Raw genomic sequence first — 12,923 nt, 5'->3', positions numbered from 1 at the left:
TTATTTATTTATTTATTTTATTTATACAAGCACTGGGTACAGTCAGAATCGCGGGAGGGTGAGAGAATTCACCAGAGCCAGAGCGGGGAGCAGAGCAGGCAGAAGGACCGAAGTACACTGCTGAGGGGAGCAGCGGGCGGCAGGAGAGGTCTGCGCACCATGTGGGACCCTCCTCTGGTGGCCTGGGAGCAGCCAGGGATTGAACAAGCGCTGCAGAGGCTGCGGGCAGCTTTGCAACCCAGCGCTCAACCGCTGCGCCACCGGGAGGCCCACATGTACTGCATTTTTTAAACTCTAAGAGAGTGTTTATCAGTTTTCAAATATCTCGTTGTATTCCCCCATCTCTATACATTTTTCTCCTGTAAAATCATTAGAATGTTTATAGTTAATATAATGTCTTTGGTAATTCAAAAATTTGGTCATCTCAGGCTCTATTTCAGTGACTTTTTTTCTGTCTATTTGGGTTCCATTTGACTGCTTTTTCTACTTTAGTTTTGGTTGCATATTGAAAACTGTGGATGACATAGAGACTCTGGATTCTGTTTATTTCCTTTGATGCATTTTGACTTTCTTCCGGTAGTTAAATTACTGGGTAATAACTTTAATCTTGTGAAGTTTTGGCTTTCAATTTTGTTAGGGCAGGGCTATTGGTTTTGCCTGTAGTCCTTGTGTGTAATGTGTAACCCTTCTAGAGTTTATTTATTTATTTAATTTTTATATTTCTTTTTTTATTTTTTTTAAATTTTTATAAATTTTATTTTTATATGCCCCATACAATTGCAACCCCCTTATTTTGACCCCAATCCCTCCCCTGTACTCCTGTACTCCTGACCCCTGTACTCCTGACCCCCTGTACTCCTGTACTCCTCACAGAGTGTCTCTGGTTCATAGTGTTTGTTGATTTTGATTTTCACTTTCTTACAGTTATTCATTTTCCTGGTCCCTTATTTAAGTTTTCTAGATTCCTGCTATGAGTGAGACCATCCGGTATTTTTCTTTTTCTTTCTGGCTTATTTCGCTGAGCATGATCCCTTCCAGCGCCATCCATGTTGCTGCAAATTGCATGTGTTTATCTTTTTTGAATGCTGAGTAATATTCCATGGTATATATGTACCACATCTTCTTGATCCAGTCATCTATTTTTGGGCAGTTAGGTTGTTTCCAAAGCTTAGCTATTGTAAACAGTGCTGCTATAAACATAGGGGTGCAGGTGCTCTTTGGAATTGATGTTTCTGTGTCCTTTTGGTAAATACCTAGGAGTGGAATTGCTGGATCATATGGAAGCTCTATGTTTAGTAGGTCAAGAAATCTCCACACAGCTCTCCATTGTGGTTGGACCAGTTTGTACTCCCACCAACAGTGCAGGAAAGTTCCTTTTTCTCCATAACCTCGCCAACATTTGTTGTTGCTAGTTTTTTTAATATGTGGTGTTCTCACTGGTGTAAGATGGTATCTCATGGTAGTTTTGATTTGCATTTCCCTGATTACAAGTGATGTTGAACATTTTTTCATATGCCTGTTGGCCCTTTGCATTTCCTCTTCAGAGAAGTTTCTTTTTAGCTCTTTTGCCCATTTTTTGACAGGATTATTTTCTTTGTTATTGTTGAGTCTCATCAGCTCTTTGAAGATTTTTGTGATTAGTCCTTTATCATTAGTGTTGGGTGCAAAAATGTTCTCCCAGTTGGTGGGGTTCCTCTTTGTTTTTGTTATTGTCTCTTTTGCTGTGCAGAAGCTCTTTAATTTGATGTAGTCCCAGCTGTTGATCTTTGCCTTCACTATCACTGCTTTGGGTGATGTGTCTGTAAAGATGTCTTTGATGTGCGTATCACATAGTGTTTCACCTATATTTTCTTCTATGTATTTTATGGTTTCAGGTCTTATGTCTAGTTCTTTAATCCATTTTGAGTTGGTTTTTGTGTATGGTGTGAGGTAGTAGTCAAGCTTCATTCTTTTGCATGTAATGACCCAGTTTTCCCAGCACCATTTATTGAACAAACTTTCTTTGCTCCAATACATATTCTTTGCTACTTTGTCAAAGATTTGTTGACCATAAATCTGTGGGTTTATTTCTGGATTTTCTTTCTTTTTAAAGATTTATTTATTTATTTATTTATTTATTTGTTTATACAAGCATTGGGTACAGTCAGAAGCGCGGGAGGGTGAGAGAATTCACCAGAGCCAGAGCGGGGAGCAGAGCAGGCAGAAGGACCGAAGTACACTGCTGAGGGGAGCAGCAGGCAGAAGGAGAGGTCTGCGCGCCATGTGGGACCCTCCTCCGGTGGCCGGGGAACAGCCAGAAATCGAACCCACACCGCAGAGGCTGCGGGCAGCTTCGCAACCCAGCACTTAACTGCTGCGCCACCGGGGAGGCCCTATTTCTGGATTTTCTATTCGATTCCATTGGTCTCTGTGTCTGTTCTTGTTTCAATACAATGCAGTTTTGATGATTATGGCTTTGTAGTATAGTTTGAAGTCTGGGAGTGTGCTGCCTTCATTCCCTTCTTTTTTTTTTCAGGAGAGCTTTGGCTATTCGGGGTTTTTGGTGATTCCATATGAATTTCATCAATAATTGTTCTATTTCTTTGAAGAATGACATTGAAATTTTTATTGGAATAACATTGAATCTGTATATTGCTTTTGGTAGGATGGCCATTTTAATAATGTTTATTCTTCCAATCCATGAGCAGGGGATGTCTTTCCATTTCTTTGCATCTTCTTCTATTTCTTTTAACAGTGTTTTGTAGTTTTCTTTGTATAGGTCCTTTACCTCTTTTGTTAGATTTATTCCCAAGTATTTGATTTTTTTTGTTTCGATAATAAAAGGGATGGTTTTTTTTTATTTCTTCTTCAGATTTATTGTCCTCCTGGAGTTTAAATAGGACAGCCCATGTGTTCATCTGATTTGGTGGGACTTGAACAAACTGTTTCCCCAGCATTGAATAGCTGCTGAAGTCTCTATTCAGCCCTTCCTGATTTACAACTGTTGTTTTCCATGGAATATTTATAGCAAGCCTCACATACACAGTAGTTCAAAAGTCCATCAAAAATTTAAGGTATATTTGTATTCACATTCTGGAGTTCCCTATTCTAAAGCATCATGCCCAAAATTTCCTCCCTCAATTTCTAGTCACTCTAGCACCTCAATCTGTATCTTCTCATCCTAGTAAGACTAACTTTCTATTGAGTTTCATTTCTGGCAACATGAATTAGAGCTTTCCTCAAGGGAAATCTGATGAAATAAAGATATCACATAGTTTGTATCACGTATTTCCAGGACAGTCACCTTGAGTTTCTGATTTTGATCATTAATATCTCCAAGTTTTTTTTAAAATATATAATCCAGAATTCTTAATTGTTATATAAGCAGGAGGGCTGGTCTAGTGCAAGTTACTTCACCATTATTGGAAATTGTCTTTTCATATTTATTATAGAATTTTAAAATTCTTTTTAAAATTTTGAATTTAGACCCTAATATTGTACATACATTGAGATTGATTGATATCTTTTAACTCTTTTTCAATCTGATCTAAATTCTTCTATCACTTGTTTTTCTTGAAGTTTATTTTTTTGAGAAAAGGCACTCAAATTATTTGTACCATAGATTTTCTGATAACTAGATCTAACTATTTATAATAGTCCTATGGTATATAGCAAGTTCTGATGACCTCTGTATTTTCCATAATTTGGGAGTTGTATTTAGAGGCTTATTTAGATTCAGACTTGAGTTTGATCTTCTATACCAAGGGCCACTAAGTCACTGGATTTGCAAAGTAGTGATACTCCAGTTTTGTCATCCCTTATTCAATTATTTTATAGAGTACTTTTGGAAGAGGAATGTCTGTTTTCTATTTGGTTACAGTTTAAATAGGAAAGTCAGGATAAACACTTCATATCTTACTTTGCCGTAATTTTTATCATAAGCTCAGAAACCTAAACATATTGATGTACTTCAATTCCTTCTATATTTTAAAAATAGAATAAAAACTCAAATTTTATTTCTATTAGTTAATACAGTCATTTTCAGGAGACATTATAAAATGAAGGTAATACCCTCTTCACAAAAAGAGGGTATTCAAATAGCTAATAAACATGAACACATAGTACCTTATTAGTCATCAGGGAAATGCATATTGAAACTACAATGCACTATTACTATACATCTACCAGATGGCTAAAATGAAAACAAAATGCTAAGAATTGGCGAGAGTATAGAACAGCCAGAATTCTCATTATACCATTGATGGGAATAGAATTGGTATAACCATTTTGGAAGCTGTTTCATAGTATCTAATAAAATTGAATATATATATCCAGGAGTAATCTAGATACCCTAGGCTACAGCAATACTTCTGGATATATGCCACAACAGAAAAGCACATATATGTTCACCAAAATAATTATACAAGATTGTTCATAGCAACAAAATTCATAAAAGCTATAAAATGATAAGCATTGTAGAATTAAAAACAATCCAAAATCTACCATTAGCAGTAGAATGATTATATATAGTGGTATATTTACACAAATAGAGTGGGTGAACTATAACTATGCTCAAAATCATTGAAGAATCTCACAAACATAGTTTTGAGGGGAAAAGCCAGACACAAGTTCAAAACCAGGTCAAAACTAATGCATGTTTTTTTAAAATTAGCTTAGTGGGCTAGCAGGAAGGGATCTAGAAATTAGGATGTTGTTTCTTGATGTGACCTTTTTATCTGGTTATTAGTTGATGCGTAGATTTACTTTGTAAAATCCATCAAACTCTTATTATTTGTATACTTTTCTGTATATGTGCTATTCTTCAATAAAAGTTGTGATGTTTTCATCTAACCATTCCCACATACATTGATTAGTGATTATTTAGATAAGAAACAATGATCAAGCCCCATTGGCTCCAAGGCATTTTATGACCATAAGTATGAGTAAATCAGAACTCCTTTAAGTTGCTCCTAAAAGGCTTTTTGGTAGAAAAACTTAAGCGATAGATCTCCTATGGCATGATCTTATCATGTTTTCAGTGTTTGGAGAACAAACCAAATTATTTTAAACTTTGCTAAAAATCAAATATATGCAACTCAGAGAAAAGTTTGGTCTATTATTTTCCTAACTGATCAGACAAATCAGTTGCTACAAAGGTGATCTTTGTGTAATAGGGATTTTGTGGGCTTTTTAGGGAGATCCATGTTAACACATTTGATAAACTTTTATCTTAATGCGCCTTTCTGGAATACCAGCCTGACCTCAATCTGACCAAAGCCTTAGTTGATGTTTGCAGGAGGTAGCTTGGTCATTTTCTCAGCCTGTATGTTTATTATTGAATGTTAATCAGATCCATCATTAAAGATTTCATCTGCCACACAAATGCATAATTGGCTATGTCTGAGTGGTCACCTTTTGTCTTGAGCAGATTGCTAAAACTGCATTAAGCACTATTAAACTAAAATGATGACCTTATTAGTTTCCTTGTTTTCTAACAGCTTGGGTCTTATTACTATGCAAACACACTATAAAGAGCAGTATTAGAAAAAGCTCATTATGAACTCTTCTTAGTTCAAAACAGCCTTTTATGCTGAGGGATATATGATATATTTATTAAACTGTTTCATTGTGTGTATATTATAGAAAACCATTCCGAATTCATATGTTAAAAGTTAAATAAAAATGAGAAATTTGTAAGCTTTACTCTTCTGTCTTGATATATTTCACCATCTACTTTTATTGATGAAGTGGTACAGAGGGAAAAAAGGATTATATATAATACTTCAATGGTAGTTTTCTGTAAAATAGATAAGATTGATTAAACCAAAAATAATCATGAAAGTATAATTTTAAATAATATAACTTATAAACCCACATTTTCTCTTCAACATATTTTTCTTAAAATCATTTTTGCTGATGTACAGGATTTTATTTGTAAAATAATCATCTAAGGTCTTGATTTCCCAAAAGAGATGTAGTGACATCTTTCTTATTCAACCTCTATTATGTTGTCATTAAGTAAATTTGGTGGATATGAAATGCAAAAAATTGGCTGTTATCTGTGATCTGACAATTTCATCATAATTGGTTTAAGCAAAATGTGCTTCTTGCTGATCTCCAGAGCATCTTTGGTAATCTGTCTGCTGCTAAAGCTGAGATTTGGCTACAAATGAAATTATTGAAGTCTTAGAAATGAAATCCTCACCCATTAAGGTTCAGGTGGATTTAGATTTATAATCTGATTTGAAAGTTTTGAGTAGACAGATTTAGATGGTTGTACTTCATATTTCTTGATCATTGCATTTTAGTGAAGAATATGATTTATATTTTATCAAAAAGCTGAATCCTCTCAAACTCATACATTTCAAATATATTAGGAATGAGTTATTATAAATCATTTTAATAAATAAATTAGTAAGGACTGCAAAAATTATTTCTGTAGTGTTTAAGAATGAAAAGTTTCAGTTAAAAATTCTAGCAATTGTTTTACTATTGTCATTTGGATTTATAATATATCTTTTCAGCTTTATTGAGGTGTAATTGAAAAGTAAAAATTGTATACATGTAAGATATGTAACATGAAGTTTTGACATACATCTACATTGTGACATGTTACCACAATCAACCCAATTAAGATATCCATCATGTCACATGGTTAATCATTTCTTGTATGTGGTGAGACAATTAAAATCTACTCTTTTATTAATTTCAAGTGTACAATACAATATTATACACTAATATAACAGTGTACATTAGGTCTCTAGAATTTGTTTGTCTCATAACTAAAAGTTTGTCTTCCAGTTTTATCCATGTCATTGTAAATGGCAGGATTTCCATCTTTTTCAATAATATTTCATATTGTGTGTGTGTATAGTGCATTTTCTTTATCCATTCATCCTTCAACAGACACCATTCTTATATCCTGTGGTGTACATATGTATGTATTTCAGTTGGGTACTTAAATAGGCATGGAATTGCTAGTTTTTTAAGTTACGTATATGTTCCTTTTCAGTGAATACAGGCAGTTTTCCAAAGTGATTAGTCTATTTACCTTCCTACTAATAGTAAATGACAATTCCAGTTGCTCCTTTTCTTTGGGTTGATAGGCCATTTGATATCCTCTTTTGGGAAGTACCCATTCAAATCTATATTTTTTTTTTAAGTAAGATTGTCTGTCTTATCTTATTGATTTATAGTTCTCTATATAATCTGGAGACTAGTTTTTTTTTTTCAGTTATTTCTGTTGCTAAAATATCTCCCATTAAATTGCTTTCCTTTTCATTGTCTTAATAAACAGAAATTCTTAATTTTAATGTAGTACAATTTATTGATTTCTTCTACATTTAATGTACTTTTTGATTCTGCATAAGAAATCTATCTACTGTCATGAAGGTAGTCTTCAAGATTATTAGTTTTATTTATTGTTTTACCATGCACATTTATATCTTTAGCCCACCTGGTATTGTTTTTGTGTATGGCTTGAGATCCATAGACTATCCAGTTGTCCAAGCACCACTTACTGAAATGCCTATGCTTTCACCAGTATTCTGTGTTCCATATTTGTCATAGATCAAATATTAACGTATTTGTGGTCTATTTCTGGACTCTCTATTCTTGTGTTGGTCTGTTTTTCTCTCCTTATGAGAATACAACATGGTCTTAATTATAGTAACTTTATAGTAGGTTTTGATAGCTAGCAAAATAATAAATCCTCTAACTTTGTTATTCTTCTTCAGGATTGTCTTGGCTATGTTTGACCATTTGTGCTACTAAATAAATTTAAGAATGAGTTTTGCAATTTCCAGAGAAAGAGGAGAGAGAGGGAGGGAAAAAAGGAGGAAGAAAGCAAGACAGGCTTGCTGAGTTTTTAGGTGGGTTTGCATTGAAACTATAAATCAATTTGAATAAAATAGATGACTTTACAAATGTCACTCTTCCAACCCATGGACATGATATATATCCACATTTTTTTGTTTTATTAACTTTTTCTCAATGTTCCACCTATAAATGTAATATATCTTTTTTAGATTTTTTCTTAGGTATGTTTTTAATGCTATTGTAAATAGTATAATTTTAAATTTGTGTTTGTTCCTGGAAAATAAGTATCAATTACTTTTAATATTGTTATATCCAGTGACTTTGCTAAATTTGCTTATTTATTTGAATAGTTTAGATATAAATTCCTTTGGATTTTCTGCTCAAATAATTATGTTTTTTTGTGAGTAATTTCTTAATTTGAAATTGCTAGAGAGGTATGTTAAAAATCTCCCACAGTGATTGTGGATTTGTTTGTTTCTCCTTTTAGTTCTATTACTTTTGCTTTATGTATTTCATAGCCAAACTAGGAATGTGCTGTAGGAAGAAAGTTATTCACCAAGGAGATACAGAATCTGGGTAATACATGCTAGCAGGAATCTCTACAGGATGTCTGGGGGGTGAATAATGAGAGTATTGGACTGGAGTATAGGTGAAGTATTAGGCTAAATAAGGACAAGTTTATTGACATGGGAGTATTTTCTTGGACGTTTGAAAAAAATTGATGGCTTATATTAAATGAAGGGCAGCTACTAAAACTGCCTTGGTGGAATGATAAGAAAGCATCAAAAACTTAAGAAGTAAATCCATTCTGGTCATGATGAAGTAACAGAACTGGATGTCTCCATCTCATGTTGAGGAAATAAAGAACTAGACAAAAATATGAAAAATGGTTTTCAAATATTGGTCAAAAAAGCAGAACAAAATATTGATTTCTGAGAGAAGGAAAACAAACAAGATGAGCCCCATAATTACTCAAGTATGGGGTTTGGGTGGGTGGAAAAGAAGGTGGGAACCAAATAGCCTGAGAGTTTCTCTGTCATGAAGCTACAAAATAGAGAATTTGGAGAAGTCAGGGCAGCTCAAGTCTGCAGGGGCGAGGTCTGAGGAAGTGTGAGCAGCACACACAGAAAACTCTAGAGATTACTGTGAAGATTCTACTTGAGTCTATAGCTGAGGACTTATACATTTAGGTGATGAAATTACCTTAATCTTGGAAAGACGACTGAAAAGGAGCAGTTGAAACAATTCAAGGTGCTTACACAAAGCTGGGAATTGGAGTTACCAGTAGTTTGAGTTTAGAATATTGTAATACATGGGATATCAGGAAGAATATTAATAAGGGTGTTGCCAAATAGAGAAGATATTCATATAACAAGCATGTTAAAAAATGCTCTACATCTGATGTAGAATTGTGCATTACAATAATGAGATGCCACCGCACACATGTTAAGATGGCCACGTCAAAACCTACCGCCACCAAATTCTGATGATGTGGAGGAACAGGAATTTTCATTCCTGTTGGGAATGCTAGTTGAAATGCAAAATGTTATGGCCATTTTGGAAAACAGTTTGGCAGTTTCTTACAAAACTAAACATTCTTTTACTACCCAGTCCAATAATTGCACAGCTTGATATCAAATGAGTTGAAAACTTATGTCCACACAAAAAATCTGCATGTGGATGTTTATAGCAGTTTTGTTCATAATTGCCAAAAATTGGAAGTGGTCAAGATTTCCTTCACGAGGTGAATGGATACATCAACCAGTGTAAGATTATTTAGTGCTAAAAGGAAATAAGTTATGAAGCCATGTAAATACCTGGAGAAACTGTAAGTGCACATTATTAAGTAAAAGAAGCCAATCTGAAAAAACTGTGATTCCATATACATGACATTCTAGAAAAGATAAAACTATGGAAACAGTAAAAAATAAAAAAATAAAAAACAGTGGCTAATAGAATAAGTGGGAAAGGATGAATAGGAAGAGCACACAGGATTTTTAAAGTAGTAAAGATACTTTATTGATTTTATGAAAGGTATATGTCATTATACACTATTCCAAATCCATAGGCTATACAACACCAAAATGACCCTAAGTAAACTATAGATTTTGAATGATTATAATGTGTCAGTATAGGTTCATCAATGGCAACAATATACCAATTGGTGAGTGGTATTGATCATGGCTGAGAAAGATTAGGCACAGGACATTTATGAGAAATCTCTGTACCTTCCTTCCACTTTAGCTGTGAACCAAAAACTGCTCTTAAAAATTCATAATGATAACATTTTAGAACTAAACTCAGCAGTAATCATGGTGAAAGATTGTATGTTTTCCCTAAGGTCAGGAGCAAATAAAGATATTTACTTTCACCACTTCTGTTCAACATTGTACTGGAGGCCTTAGCCTATGCAATGAAGAAGAAAAAAGAAAGAGAGAAGGCATGTAGATTATAAAGAATAACTAAAACTGATTTATCCACAGACACCATGATTCTCTATGTAGAAAAGGCTAAAGAATTTCCAATAAAAGCTACAAGGATTAATCAGTGTGTTTAATAAGGGCTTGTGATATAACTTTTTTTTTTTTAATTTTATAGAGGCATGTTTATTTATTTATTTATTTGTTTGTTTGTTTTGTTTATACATGCACTGGGTACAGTCAGAAGCGCGGGAGGGTGAGAGAATTCACCAGAGCCAGAGCGGGGAGCAGAGCAGGCAGAAGGACCGAAGTACACTGCTGAGGGGAGCAGCGGGCGGCAGGAGAGGTCTGAGCGCCCTGTGCAGCCGGGGATCGAACCGGCGCTGCAGAGGCTGCGGGCAGCTTCGCAACCCAGCGCTCAACCGCTGCACCACCAGGGAGGCCCTGTGATATAACTTTTTAAAAGTGGTGTTGAATTCTTTCAATATTTAGTTGAAATACGCTTTTTCACATTCACTGTTGAAGGATATTTTCATTAGGTATAGGATTTTAGGTTGGAGTTATTTCCTTTGATCACTTAGAAAATAGCAATCTATTGTCTTCTGACTTACTCTGTGTTAATTGAAATATCTAGTCCTTCTTGTTACTTATAAGATTTTACTTTGTTTTTGGTTTTTGGTACTTTCACTGTGCTGCTCCTGTTGTAGTTCTCTCTGCATTTTTATTGTCCCTGCAAGTATGTAGTACTTCTTGAATTTCTGGCTTGATATCTTTGTGAGTTTTGGAAAATTCTCAGGTGTTAATACTTCTATTCCTTTCTCTCTTACCTCTCCGCCTGGGATGCCAATAGGAGTCTCAGAATTTTTGTACCCAAATTGTTACTTGTTTGCTGGAAGAAATTGTCTCAAAGTGCCCTCATCTCTCTCTGATTATTATTTTGCTATAATTTTGTTGTATTTCATAAAGAAAATAATTCCTTACTTGAGATGGGCACCAAATGAATAACTCTCACAAGAATATTTCTTTCTTTGACTTATACCTTCTAGGAATTAAAAAGATGTTTTGGCTTAAAAAAAAAGTAGCATCAATCTCAAATACTGTTTTTGGTATTTATACTGTATTTTATAAACATTAACATCTATACATCCACACTTATGGAAAAAGTCTGCATCCTTCATTTATTACTACCAGCCGGGATACATGATTGTAGATGCATATTTCTGTTTCAGCTTTTGTTTGAGCAGCTTCCAAAACATCATCCTATAGGTTTTTAGATTCTGTGCCAAGTTCAGCTCAGATTAAGTTTCTTTGTTAGAATTGCTTTTTAAAGCATCTGGATCAGAAATCATATACTTCTGCATAGCAAAGAAACATTTGGAAATCATCAGAGACATCATAATAGAGGATGATAGTATTTTATGTTTTTTCTCAGGGTAGGTAAAGACTACAAAAAATAATTTTATTAAGAATTTAGAAAATGCTAGGTCAATATTGTTAAAACATCTTAAGTGGTTGATAGCTTTCTTTTAAAATGATATTATTCTACATATTATTGTTTTCAAGTTATCATGGAAAATTTCTGAGTAAAAGTAGAGATTTCTGTTTTTGACTTATTTTCAGTGCTGCACACATATAACCACACGTGCACACACACAGAGGTTAAGAAGACATGCAAGATTTTCTGACTTAGTATCATAGTTTTACTTTTGTTTCTTCCCCCAAATTTGAAGCAGAGACCTAAATTACTCCTTACATCATTTCAACAAACAGCGTCCATTTGAGAAAGAGGTTTTTAAGGTTTGGTTTAGATATTATTAAATGCCAATAATCCATCTGCTCTCCTAACAAGAAAGACCCAACTTTTTTACTTAAAAAAAAAAAAAAAACAAAAAAACCCAGTGGTAGACTTCAGGTTTTATAACAGTACATCATGTCATTTTCATAAATGGGCAAGAATTTAAGAAATAAATCTCAGAGCGTTTGTACCTATGAAGTAAACTTAAACCTATGGTTTTTAGGCTCTCCAAAAGTTTCTAAAATGATTGATGGGTTTTGGAGAGATCATTTGATTATCCCATATATAGCATGAATAGGTACATTTAGGTTGTGGTCTGGAAATCCAAATGATTTAGTGGATAAACTCCAGACTGTGGAACAAGAAGAAAAGATTTTTTTTTTCTGGTTAGAGTGTGACCTTTGCCATGCTTCCTTCTGTGCTATTCTTAAATTTAGAAATAACTTTCTCCTTTATGTTCACTTCAAAAGGAGAGTGTAAGTCCATGAAATCATCAAGGCACATCACAACCTAAATGTAACTTCTCGTTGCTGTATGTGGGATAATCAAAGATCAAATGTCATCAATCTAAAATCATTCTAATTATAATTAGTATGACCATTTTGGTACCAATTAAAATGTTTGTAGTTCCTATGTTTTGTGAATCAGAGCCTTCATATTGGAAGAGTTAATTTTTCCCAAATCCGTAATACATGTTTATTTTCTCTCACCTCATTAGTCAAGGAAGATTTTAGAGAAAGGTGGACAAATCTGTCATATACCTGTGAAGTAGACTTAAACCTGTGGTTTGTACCTATGAAGTAAACTTAAACCATGGTTTAAGTGTATTTTAGGAAATACACTTTTGTTTCTTTATAGCTTACCTTATCTCCATTTAAAGACATAGCTATATGTCTGAACTATACGTCGCA

This window comes from Talpa occidentalis, unplaced genomic scaffold (genome assembly GCF_014898055.3).
Source record: "Talpa occidentalis isolate TD23 unplaced genomic scaffold, MPIMG_talOcc4v2.1 talOcc4.7, whole genome shotgun sequence".
Classification (NCBI taxonomy): Eukaryota; Metazoa; Chordata; class Mammalia; order Eulipotyphla; family Talpidae; genus Talpa; species Talpa occidentalis.
This window is presented reverse-complemented; position numbering follows the sequence as displayed.